This window comes from Pinus tabuliformis, chromosome J (assembly GCF_031772625.1).
Source record: "Pinus tabuliformis cultivar Carrire ecotype Pingquan chromosome J, CPIR1, whole genome shotgun sequence".
NCBI classification, from domain to species: Eukaryota; Viridiplantae; Streptophyta; class Pinopsida; order Pinales; family Pinaceae; genus Pinus; species Pinus tabuliformis.
The window spans coordinates 805390044-805404255 of NC_142295.1; the positions used below are offsets into that span (position 1 = coordinate 805390044).

The window sequence follows — 14212 nt, forward strand, 5'->3', positions numbered from 1 at the left end:
TTTCTCCAGGTTTTCGGTGTTCAATGAGGTATATATAACCTTCCTTTGGAGTGTATACCCCGTGCTCTGCGCGGTGCCATATCAATTCATCCGGTCCCTCCAAGATGCGGATGTGTGCTTCCATCAAGGCATCTCTGAACTCATCCCATATGGTGTGCCATCTTCTCGGAATGTTTAATTGATCTGCCGATTTCCATGCTTGGTGAAAAATATCAGTTTGAGCTGGGTCTGCTATCTGCGAGATAACCTTTATGTTTTGTGCTGCTAGATGTGCGATTAAATCTTGTGGGAGTGTATGTCTGCCCCCACTGCCGGACCAAGGATCCATCCCAATTCTTGCACTGTTACCGTCCCTGATGCGCCAGACAAGGTTATCCCTGATGAGTGGTAAGGATTGCAGAAGAGCTTTCCAGATCGATGATATGCCTACTTTGTTCCAAGAAGGTAATCTTGCCCAGTCTAAGATGTTGTGAGGCCATATATACTTATGGTAGGTGATGTTGGTCCATAGGCTGTGGGAAGTAAGGATAGCCCATCCCATTTTACCAGCCAGAGCTTTTGCAAATATCGGTAGGTCCTTCAGCCCCCACCCACCCCACTTTTTGGGCAGGGTAATCTTGTGCCATCCGATCCAAGCGAAGATTCGTTTATCTTGATTCCCTGCCCATAGATATCGATTGCATAACTGTTGAAGTTTAGCCAATATGTTTCGGGGGATCCAAGCCATAGCCATCCAGAATACCGGGGTAGCTTCCAGAACAGCTTTTATCAGGATTAATCTCCCTGCCCTAGAGAGATACCTGTGACACCAGCATGATAATCTTTTTTCGATCTTCGCCACGAGTCATACCCAATCAGCAATCTTCTGACTTGTTGGTTTGAGCCAGTACCCAAGATATTTTAGTCCTCTATCCAGAGGCTGATGGGCATAAGGAAAAGCCCTTCTAGCAGCGAGTGATTCATTTACAGATGTGTCAACCATGGTGATGGTGGAAACAATATGGTCAAACAACTCCTAATGGTTCTCATGCTAGCAAGATTGCTACGAGTTGGAGACTGGAGGCCAGATTAGAAATAGAACTTGAGCTTCTTAACAACAGAGCAATAATCTTCAGTCACGTTAAGAGGGATGGCAACAAAGTCGCCGACATCCTAGCCAATGTGGGTGTAGAAAGCAATCTCGCCTTACTCACAGGACCAATAAACATAATTTCGAACAAAGATAAAATACAGGAATGCAATCAACTGGTTCAAGAAGAAGCTACACCCCTGGATGCAGGTGATCTGTAATGCGCTAACTGTGATGGGACAGAGGAGGGCGCAGCATGGAAGGCACCTGTCCAGCATGCTCGCCAGACAGAATACCATGTGGGAGGTTATGAACCCGCAGGTGGTTAACATTATGGTAGCTATTTTGTTTGGTCTCGGCATTAAATCGCCGTCCAGTTTCGCCTGCACTGGAGGATCTCTGCCTGCAACGATCTTGATTGCCATAGTAATGGCGGGTGAGGACCGAGGGGGTGGCACTCGTTTATTTAACAGCTTCAGCTTCAGCAACATGCTACTGTGTTTCATTCTGCTTGGGACGGTTCAGGGTTCTGATACAGATTGGGTTTGGGGGGGTCATGCTCCGGTTGCTGTCTTCGGATTGCACCTGAGGTGGTGGAAGCATAGCCACTTTCCATAGGGCTCATAGTGCGTAATTTCCCCTCAGCTGTTGGCAGCAACCCCTGTGGTGTTCGCGGAATTCTCATTGCTGGTCGTGGAATATCCACTGGTATTCCGGAAATTCACACGGCTGTTAGTGGAAGTCTCGTTGGTGTTTGTGATATCCATACTGTAGTTTGTGTTAATGTTTCTCCCTCTGCTGAATACACCCGTAGAAATCCCTCTGCTGTGTTTAACTCTCCCTCGGCTGCTGGTAGTGCTCTCACCGCTGTTCGTGGCTTTCTTCTTGCAGAAGGAGATTTCAACTTTGTTGTTCGAGATTTTCTGTCCGCTATGCCGAGACCCCGCCAGCGCATGCTCAGCCGCAGAGGCTCCGGCCGGGGCAATCCTTCTCGCCCTTCTGCTGGGTCTGGCTCCATGGGGCAGGCTCCTCCTCCTCTGGGAACAGAGAGCATTCTGAGACCAAGTCAATACCTGGACCCAAGCTCTCCAGACTCCTCCAATACGCCATCCTTTGGCTCTGCTATATTCACGTTCAATTGTTCTCTCAATCGCCCTCGGATTACGGCTCATGTCTCTGTTCTCTTCTTAGAAGAAGCCCAAGAAGAGGGCGAGCCCAGTGCCCCTTTGCCTCACACTGAGGAAGATCAAAATCCCAACTCTCCGAGGCCTTCTACTGATATGCAACACGGGACATCTCAGCCAGCCAGCACTGTCAATATAGTTCCAGTTGCTCATGCTCAGCCGGACAGGCAGGAACATGAAGAGGGATGGTGCAGGATTGTGGAGGAGCCACCCAACGAGTAAACTTGTGTTTCAGTTGTCCATCAGTTTTTGCGGCCCTGTGGAAAGGAGGAAAAGGTTCTTTTTGGCTCTGTTTGTCAAATTCTATCTATGTTCTTGTGTCGGGTCTATTGTCTAGTTTCTGTTGTGTTCACTAGTTGTTTGTATCTCTCTGATTCCCCTGCGCGGGATATCTCGTCTCAACTCCCAGTTTTTGACTTAGTCATGCTCAAACGGCCTATCTCTCAGGCATGATGGCTTTCTTTGCTCAATCGATGTAACAGTACTCTTTTTTGTAAATAATAGATTAAGAACACACAAAGCATAGTTAGACTTATAATCTAGAGAGCAAGATGCGCTGATATGTAAATTGTCAACAATGTCAAATTTAATAGAGATATTGAGAGGGATATTCTCTTCAATATTCGATAGGTACTTCTTGGAATTGAATTCATGAATGGAAATAGAATTAGTAGAGAGCTCAATGATATTTGGTTGATAAAAGTCATTATGATTATCCATGATGGGATCTAACAAGGAGGAATGATGGTGATGATCATCCCACGATGCATCGTCTAGAATCATGATCTCCATGATGCTTTCATCTGTAGGGAATTCACAAGAGAAAGGATCAGAGGATGTGCCATAATCTAATGAGTGATCGAACCAACTAACTGAAGATTCTAAATTGGAATGAGTCGCACAAGCTAAATGAATGGCTTCATAATCAAGCTCGATAAGGCTAAGAGGCATATATTCACCAAACCTATTGATGTTAGTTTCATTTGGTACTATCTAAGGACTAGTTGGAATAGTAGAAGAAGATATTGTATTGATATAGGCAACCGAAGAGGAGCATGTCTTCATTGGTTAAAGGTCACTGATTTGTAAAATTACTGGTGATTGTTTTCAAAATGGGTTCTGCAAGAACGAATACCAGGTATGCTCGTATGGATATATCTTTTATTTCTAGTTTACTGAATCCTATGCCTCTTGTTAATGGGTCAGCCTATCTCCAAATATTCATAGATGGAAGAGGAGAAGATGTTGCTCTATATTTAATTAAATTCGACATGCATGTACATAGACTTGAAGTTCATTTTCATGAGGATTCATTGATGAAAATTTTCATGGCAACCTTAGAGGATAAATCCAGATCATGCTATGAAGGTTTTCCAGCTGCAAGTATATGTTCTCTAATGTATTTCTATTCAGCATTTTTTCCAAATTTTAAATAGATTTATCCTTCTATAATGTCGATAGAATGATTTTATGGAAAATTAGATGATCTATTTCAATTCATAGGAATTGACATCTATGATCAAGATGTAATGGATGATGAAATTAAAGAATCCCTTTGTGAATTTTCTTCCCAATGTTAAGAACAGAAAACAGAAGAGGTATGTTTCCTAGATATTTATGAAGATTCCCGACAGGCAACAATTTTTTCACCTGAAGATGAAACCGATTAGGCAGAGGTCGATGAAGAAATGTAGCAGGTTTGTCTTCTTGAACCTAAGGAAGAAATTCAGCAGATTGATCTAGATCAAGAAGAGGAGAACAATGAAATAGAAGGGATTGGTTTAGAGCCTCTTACACTTGAAGATCTGCCTTCGGGTTAAGAAATTGAAGATTTCGTTGAAGAACATCAAATTGTACTGGATATGCACATCATCATTGTGGATAAGGTGGTTGCCTCAATTGAAGAGGACAAGATAAATGAACTGGATGTTCCCTTTCCTCCAGAATAGAGTCCTCTTACTAATAATCAAGTGAAGGCAACTAATTATGTTTTTTAAGTTTCTTTTTCTAGCCTTTTAGAGCCATCAAAAGAAGAAGTTTGTCTTCCTATGGCTAGTTGGTTGTAGGATCTATGGGAAGATGTGCTATTTATAGATTTTGGTTTTCACGATCAGTTGAGTTTTTAGTTGCCACTCTCTTTTTCCTTCTGCCTTCTCATGGGAATACGAGAAGAACTTAGCAAAGTAGCCATTTTTTTTACTAGTTATATTGGAGGGAAGAGATCACCTAGTGTATATAATTTTATCAATAAGAGATAGTTATCATCATGGTTTGAACCCCGAAGAGAAGGTCCTAAGACTTTGGTGATGTTTTATTAAAAAATTAAAAATTAAAATTAAAATTAAAATTAAAAAAAAAAAAAAATCCTTTAAAGTTTTCAGTTTCGAGTCAGTCAATTAATTTTTCATCTTTTATGTTGACTCCATTGCCCAATGGTTAGGCCACTAGTCTTCTTTTTGTTCTTAGAACCTCACAAGGAGGTTTCCATCCCCATTGGAGTCGATGCTAGAGTGCTATAATAGGAATCAATGGTATTAGCCTCTCACTATTCATTTTGGTCAATTTAGCCTATGAATCACTATGTGTCATAGCTTAAAGGTTGCTTGTCCAAGGAGTCATTTAGTCTTTGAGGTCCTCTAGTTAAGATTAGTATGCATGTTTGGGAGATGTTTTATATATGAAGTCTAGTTCATATCACGTTTCAGGTGTCTTCATTGGGATGATCTTTGCATTAGCTTTTAAATGAGCTATATATCTCTTCAAATGGGTTCCAGTATTAAAAGTTATGGAAGAAAGAAGATCCTTCTTCAAAGGGCTTGAAAATAAAGGAAAATGCCTAAGGAGGGTCCCAGATCCCACATATCAGAGGTTTGGAGGAGAAAATAGTGCAGGTCAGAGAAAAACTTCAATTAGCAATCACTGATATCTCAAATTGATCATCATAGATCCCGCACCCTGCAATTCAAAGGTGGCGTAGTGCGATATGTGATACAAGTGTCGAGGGCATGCCTCTAATGTTAAAGCAATGAGAGGGTATAAAATAAAAAACCAAAGGAAAATCATCACAGAACAGGGTAGGTCAAGCCTTTTCTCTCTCCTCCCAAAGCTATGCATGGTAATCAGCGATTGGTTCTGATATGGCCCACGCGGCAGCTAATGTCACCATGACATGACCGTATGTTTGACACATGGGAGTGATTTGGTGATGACATGGCATTGATGATGTCAAGTATCGACATTCAACGATCGGCGAATGTGTGTTTTGTATCAAAGTGAAACCTCCGCTTGAAAATTCTGGGAGAGGGGCTCCAATAAGAGGGTTGAACGTGGGCACATGAAGAGTCATAGGACCAAGGGCCACACATAAAAGGTGATCGACAATCGCAATCGATGAAATGTAATGTGTGCACTGAATGAAACCATTGATTGAAATTTCCAGGAGAGGAGCTTCGATGTGGGGACTAGCCCATGGTTATAAAGAGTGAGGAGAGTGATAAGCTATCAGCACAAGGCACGGGCCCATGTGCATATATATGTGGTCCCATGTCGTGTGTAATGGAACTGTTGTAACATGATATTCCAAAGAATCGGCCCCCTATCCTAGATAAAGGGTTTAGCACTCGCAACATAAGGTTATGGTTACCTCTCACTGGTCTTATGGTTTAAATCCTTTCCATAGTCATGATTTTATACTCTACCATGTCTTATGCTTTTGATTTATCAAAGGTGACCCAATAAGGCATATGAAGGATTTTAAGCATGATTTTTGGCATCATAACAGGCAGGTCAAGATTTTCAAGAGGAATATAGATAGCTATATAAAGCAGGTTTGGTGATATTGTTGTTGTTTAGTCCGCACAGATAAGGATTACAAATATTTTCTATAATTAACCTAAATATATTGTTTTCTTTTAGAAATGATCAAATGCACCTTTTGATCACTTAGTGGATGAAATAAAATGTATTTGGTCTTTGGCCTAAATAATTTAAAATGCTAAATGTGCAATGTAATGGAGGAGGGACAATTGTTGAGAGGAAGAGGCATTGTATGTAAATATTTTTAATAAATCTTATAGCAGACTTTTCTATTAGTTTTAGAGATTCTTGTGGTGTGTGTTCTTAAGTATGTGTTTTCCTTCTATTTAATTAATATCCATTTCTGAAACTTTTGTCTTGAATTCATCTTTGTATGCTCAGGATAATTGTGGATCTAATACATGATAGAATTCTTTATTTCTCTATCATGTTTCTTCTGAATATTTGGTTAGAAGTTGTGTAGCAGAATTCATAATCATATGCTATGTTACATTTAACTAAATATTTATGTGTTTCCCCTATTCTTCACTATACTACAACTGACAAATGACTTGAGATATGTGCCTACCTTGCCTCTGTTATCTAGATGGATCATGCATGCCCTGATGTGCTATTATCCTATACTTCAGTGACTCTCACTCCCAACAATTTCATCAAATCTTATATCATTTGCCTTTGAGCTTAATAACCAGTCTAAAATCCATATCCTATCAGTCTTTTTGATTGATAGTTGATCCAACGAGAGAGCCCTCTCCAAGGTTAGGGGGACTGGACCTTAACCTACAAGTGGTTTGTGGTTACCTCTGGGATTCCTTTCTTCATCCTTAAGGTATTTAAGGAGTACTACATAGTGAAGATACCACCGTATTATGATGATGTTTAGAGTATTATGAAACCAATGTGAGAGTTCCAAGCCTCAAATGATGCAATGTGGATCACTATAATATAGTGTGAGCTAAATAGCATGCCATTTAAGATATTACGAACCTTTGATAGGATATACAAGCCATTTTCCTAAGTATACGAACCATAGAAGTGTAAATGAGCCATTATGAGGTGAGTCATTAAATGATCAATCAAACAGAAGGTAGCCATTGTAATATGATGTGTAGAGTACTAGTGTATAATGATGTCACTGTAAATAACAATGAGTTTCTACACATTGTAGAGCAAGATCCATAATGTATAGAGAGCCACAAAGTGTATGCAAGTTATACAGTTGATTAGATAAGAGCCTATATAAATCAATCCAAGTGCATGCCATAGTTTGAATAGATTCTAACCTCCATATATATATAGATATATATATAGCGATCTTCAGTAGCTTTTTGTATTATGTAAGTTATTGATACCACAGAGCAAACCTTTACAACAATAAAACGGTCCCTTATGCATTAGAGACTAGAATGTCTTTATGTCACAAAGATCATTTATATGCCTAGAATTTTCTTTAATATATATCAATGAAGCCACAAAAATTTGTCCAATAAAAACCACAGAGAGAGATTTGAGAACCTTTAGGGATGCATTAGTCTATGAATATTTTCCAACATAAGTGATATTCAGCCTTCCTTCTTCAAACCTTAACTTTGAAACCATGTTAATAAATCAATAGGGCGGTAAATTTAGGATTAATTTCTCTTAATTGATAACTACTTGTGAATTTGTTGGATTCTTTAAATTTATATTTCTTTCATCAAGTAGTTATTGAAAGTACATCACATGAAGATCATGAGACAAAAGAACACAAAGATGTAGGCTTTCCAAGTGAGGGCCAAATCCCATAAGGGGAAAAACCTAGAGAAATTCCTCTTCTTATAGAATAAGTTCAAAGTGAGAAATCAATGACCCAAGAACATGATTAAACTACGACCCTTCAAGAGTCCAAGTCAAGCCCTCCAAATCATAGGAATATCATCAATCTCAATCATGGGAAAACACATCAATCCCATCTCTTATTCCATAGGAAGCTCATGACTTATACCATTAGGAATTCACATTAGTCTCATATTCTTCTTCATAGAAAGCTCATAGATCATCTGCCACAAAACTCACATTTATTTCAAGGAGGTCACCTAAGAAAAATTGCATTAATCATAGGTTTTTCATCTCATAAATTTCCTCATATATATATATATATATATATATATATCAAATATTTTTTCATAGAGAAAAATCGTATGTATACTTCAAGAGGCATGTCACAATCACAAATAAACATTGAACTTGCCACAAAAAATATCAAACTTGCTTTCCCATTTTGGAGGTGGACATATTCCAATATATAGTTGTTATTATGTGAGAAAAGGCATATCCCTTCATCGAGCCAACTTGTCATTGTGGATGGCTAATTTGGATTCTTTAGGTGAGCTGACCTCAAAATTACATTTTAAAAAATATTTTTCATTTTTTCTTTACAAGGATTCCTGTAGTGCCCACTCTAGTTTCCTGACCCTAATACGACATTATCTTAGACACTTTATTCTTCAAGGACCTCAGATTGAGGATATGGACCCATGACACTATTATTAGCAATTGAGATATTCATGGTTGTGATGTTTATGAATGCTTTCCATTGATATTATGGTAGCATGAATGGTTATGTATCTTATCTATCAGTATTCTGATGATTGCAATATTAAATAGTTAAGTTGGTCTCTATTTGAAATTATGATGAGGGTAGTAAAGAATATGTATGCGCTCTACTAAAAGAATAATGAGGATAAATTTTATGGATAGGTATATTTCTACGATGTTACGATGTTGATAGCTTAACGAATATGTATGTTTCCATTGATGATTATTGATGATAGCCATGAGGGATGTGTCCCCTATGTTACCTACTTCCTTTAGTTCAGACTTACAATGGACAATGATGTGAATGACCAGGAATTGTTAATGATGTTATTATGATAATTGACTAACATTGAGAAACCTTGTTACTGATGATTATTGAGTATGGCAGGAAACCATCAGAGGCACTCGCATATGACATGTCGATGACACCTGGTTTGATGAAAATTTATATTACTTTATCTTTGAAAGTCTAAGTCGATCTTGGAATCTACCATATATGTTTAACTATATCCTGATGATATATTAATGGTTGCAGGCACAGATTAGTTGCTTGACCAAATGACTCACATATGGGTGATGGGGTTGTACAAGTGGATGGAACTACATGGGAGGGGTGGGACAGAGTCCCTGATCTCACCCACTAGCACTCCCGCCGTGACTTGGGTTGGAAGGGTTGAAACACCTTCGCCTTGAAGATCACGATGCCATGAGGGCAGGTCCCAAAGTTGGGTCGCTCATGAGGACTTTACCGGGGGGCACGCATCAAGGCGGATTCCTTGATCCCCGACACCATTAGTCTCACTATAGCAGGCAACATAAGAGATGATAGTGGTCTATGACGTTGCACTATACTTTCCCCTCGTAATCACTGGATGCTTGAAGGGCAAGTGGTGTGGCACCCTTGGAACTTCAGGGGAATTTCTTGAAGGGCACGACCAACTTGGCACCCTTGGCATCACAAATAAACTATTAGGTGTGGCACCCTTGGAACTTCTAGGGAAGTTCTTGAAGGGCACAACCAAACTGGCACCCTTGACATCACAAATAAGCTATTAGGTGTGGCACCCTTGGAACTTCTAGGGAAGTTCTTGAAGGGCACAACCAAACTTGGCACCCTTGGAATCATTAAAAATAAATAATAATAAATAAATATAAGCAAGGAATGAAAACTAGGTAAATTTACATCAAGGGTAAATAATGATTAGAAACCAATGTAATTAAATCAAAAATAAAACTTGGAATAAGGAGGATCATAGGAAGAATTAAAATAGAGTACCTTAAAAAACTCTACCCTTCCCATGTTGGAAAATACTAGGAAGATTATGTGGTTTAATTAGGAAAAAGGGGAAAGACAAACATAATTGTAAGGATAAATATTAATCCTAAACTAATTTAAACCTAATTAAGAAAAGGGGAAGGTGAATTAAAATGAGAATAATAAATTAAATTTAGAGAATTGTAGAGAAGCTCCATGTGTCAACAACCAACATAATAATATCCATCTAGGAGATAACCTGAGTTAAATTAGGAGTAGATTGGGGATAAAATCTTGACTCATTAATTGACTTCAAGTAATGAACACAAACTAAGGAATAAAAAGGGGGAATAAAGGGACAACTAGGAGGAGAAATAGGAATCTTGTTGAGGTGAGGAAAATATTAGTTTTAAGTAAAAATTTAAGTAAATAATTTTGGGAGACCCTTGATGTGATAATGACACATGGGTGGGTGAATAATCAAGCTATTGAATTATAAAAAATAATTAATTATGCATGACATGACAACTGTCACCTATGAGGACTCCTATAAAAGAAGGGACAAGCCATGGGAGAAGGGACTTTTTTGGGGGGGAAATCCCTATTGTTGGATGGATGAGATGATGTCAGAGTAGTGATTACGAAGCTATAGTGAGTTTGGTGAGGTAGAGGATTTTAGAGAGGGGACTCTTGAGCCAAGGTGTGCTCTCCTCTACCAGCTAGTGCTTTCCTCCATTGTACAACCCCATTGCAGCTCGGGGGTCCGCGGGGAAGAAGAGTACCCAAGGAGTAGGCTGGGAGGTTAATCGGTGGGTCTTCGCATTCGGATCAAGTGCGTCATCATTCACTCGCGGAGGTGACCAGCTACAAGGGAATACCAGTAACAGTAGAGCAAGTGGAGTCTCGCCTTCTGGTGAACGGGAATACCAGTAACAGCAGAGCAAGCGGAGTCTCGCCTTCTGGTGAACGGGAATACCAGTAACAGCAGAGCAAGCGGAATCTCGCCTTCTAGTGAATGGTATACATGTATTTCATTACTATTGATCTTAGTTAAACATATGTAAATGTTATGATATGTCTTCCTGAAATGAGTGTCAGGAATGTGTGTGCTAAATAAATTTGAAATCTCAATGCGTTTCTTTTCTGGTTGCATTTGCTGTAACAAAAAAAAAATGTAAATAGTCTGAATCTGGTCCTTACATTTTATTAGTCTGAATCTGGTCCTCACACTTGGTATCGGAGCCAAGTTTAACCCTTGAGGCCTGTGGGCCCATGCATGCATAACTAGTTTTGTTTGCTATGTGGGTATTTCTCTAAAATCAAATTAACTCTTTCAAAAAAAAAAATGAAGTCTTGTTACTCTAGCTCACATTTACAGAGCCATGTTTTGCTTCTAATAAGTCTTGTAGCTGCAATCACCCCTGCAAACCAGACAGATGAACAGAGTATTGACGTAACTGTTTGAAACTGACCAAACATATGTGACAAAACCTTTGTGACCTTTATGACTTGTTGTAAATTTCTAATTGCAGTACCGTAGAGTTCTATTACAATCTCCTTAAAATATATATATCTCCAAAATATATATATATATATATATATCTCCTTAAAAAGTCTTGTAGCGTCCTAATTTTTCTTTATATATATATATATAAACCATTAATAAAATTATATAATTCTATAATAAATTTGAAAATATATATTGTTGCACATTAAAAAAATGTGTCCGATATATTCAAATAAAAACGGACTTATTTAATAAATAGATATATTAAATCAATGCCACAACTGCACACAAAAAGCGTAATTAACGAGATTATATTTATGAACGTAAGGCTGTAATAATTATAACAATTGCATATAAAATATTGTGGCGGGATTTCAGCACTTAAGAACCACGTATAATAATTGCGGGAGGATTTTAGTTTTGATTATCAAATGTCAACACATCATTTTAATTTCAGCGAGGGTTTCCTGGTTTTAATTATCGATTTATTTCACTTTAGTATCAATTTTTGGTATTATGTGAGGTTAAATCTCCCCTTTTTAATTTGGGTGAAATTTGTCGAACTATTTGTAAGATTTGGCAAGCAGTTTGCAGCACAAGAACCAGCATTGAGTAATTTGTAGAACAGTTCCTGGAAAGTATGAAATCGTAGAACAATTGATTCATTTGATGAAAAACGACTGTAAATTTACAAGGACGACTGTCGCAAAAATGAGGAAAACCAGAAATTTCAATACTGTTGTTCTTTTTAAAGCTTTACTCACAAACTGAATGAGAGGTATTATCTTGGAGTCTTTTCATGTGAAACATTTTCCTTCCACGTCTGAACTTTCAGCTTTCAATTATGTCTTCGAGGGAAGCCACAATCACTGAACAAGTAGGGCTTTGTTTGATGATTGCATTGCTCAAAGCAGGATTTTAACCCCTCAAAACTCCAGTTCGAACCTTTATGAAGGTTGGTACGCATAGATTTTTGGAGGTGGCTTTGTTCGGCTGGCAATGAGAGCTAACTCATTCTCCATAATTAGATAACTCAACTTCTTAACTACTAAAAATCGGCGAACCGTTAGGAAAACGTAGTGATCGAGGTGTCAAAAGTATCAGTTATCTGTCGTTTTCTAAAAGTCTAGATCATGATATACATGACACGTTGGAATTTCAAAAGTGAAATTTTTATTCTCTACAGAAGCCAGCGGTGAAATCGCTGCCATCATTCTTATTCTCTGATCTAGAGGGCCATAAATTGCACCTCTGCCAGCTTTGATAGCATAATGGCAAGGAAATCTAGGGAATCACGGCACCCAATCCTGTGAAATCATTCTGACAAAAAGCTCACAAACTTCTCCATCATTCTGAAGCTCCTGAAATGCATATAAAATGGTATGATAAGTCATATTATCGCAACCAACATCTTTCTCCTCCATCTCTTTCATCAATATCAACCCAACCTTCACACAGCCTGATTTGCAAAAACAACTGATCAAGGCATTGTACGTCGTAGTATCAGGCCCGTGATCGTTTATGATCATTTCATCAAACAGTTTCCTGGCAAGATCAATAGAGCGGACAATACCCAGCCCATGTATCAAAGTAGTATAAGTCCGAATGTTAGGACAGCAGTGATTCTTTTTCATCACTTCCAAAAGTTCCAATGCATCATGAACTCTACTACCCTTGCACAACGCATCTATAAGAATGTTATAGGTAACAATATTGGGACTCAAGCCTCTTCTGATCATTTCTCTGAAAATATCTTTGTTGCTACTGCATTGTCAGATTCTTTAAACCCCAAAAGCAAAATATTAAACGTCTGGGCATTGGGAGCAAACCTCTGGTGCATCTTATTGAATATAGCCCGGGCTTCCTTCACGTGTCTCTGAGTGCAAAATGCCTGAAGGAGGACATTAATTGTGTCCGTGTTCAATTTCCCCACAAACTTCTCCATTTTTTCGAATGCCTCTAGGGTTTCATCGAACGACCTTCTCCGTGCATACTTTGATAAAACGATGCTAAGGGCCTTGAGGATTATTTTATTTTGTTGGTGCATTTCGTCGAGCAGTTCCCAGACCTCGTCGAAATCCCGCATTCGGGCTAAGATGTGAAGCATTTTTTTATAGGCCTGGGAAGTGTGTTGATAATCGGGATTTTGCCGGGCGATCCAATGGAAGAAATGCAGGGCCTTCGAACCGTTGACGTGGCCAGAGAAAAGCCTCCCCAGCACATTTTCTACTAAAGAGTCCGACAGTGTGAGATTGCTGTGATGCAGAGTGGATTCGATCGCGGAGTGTGGGAATGGATGGTCATTTATTAATTTGCAAATTTTGTCGATCTCTGGAGATTGGAAATTGATTTGAGAATGGGAACTTAGAAAATTGCAGCGAGTGAAGAAGCGGGGAATACATTTCCACCATGCATTCGAAACCAGTTGCTTCCCGGTCATCATCCTCGCTAATTATACCTTGGAGCTACAGGTTATTTTTCATTTTGCAGTATGCCCTCTGTATACTCTGCTTCACGTTTAATTCTGAATGCATTTCGTTGAACCTCTGCCCAAAAATCTAAGACTTTTTGTTTATTGGATCGTAGAGTTTATCCTTACAAATCTGTTAAAAAAAAAAAATTTGACAAGAACATTTGATAAATTGTCCTTTTCTTGGCCACCATTTCCCCAATGCATAATAATCTTTAACAAAAATGAAAGCAATGAATAAATAGAAACATATTCATCGACCATCAATATCTTGTGAATGGAATATTGAAAGTTGTGAGAATAATGGAGGGTTACTAATACTTAAGTGTATATA

General features: G+C 38.6%; 1 pseudogene; it reads right to left on the bottom strand.

Moving 5' to 3' along the window:
* Positions 1 to 12700: 12700 nt before the first annotated feature.
* LOC149229155 (pentatricopeptide repeat-containing protein At3g61360-like) lies at positions 12701 to 13851 on the bottom strand (annotated as a pseudogene).
* Positions 13852 to 14212: the final 361 nt, after the last annotated feature.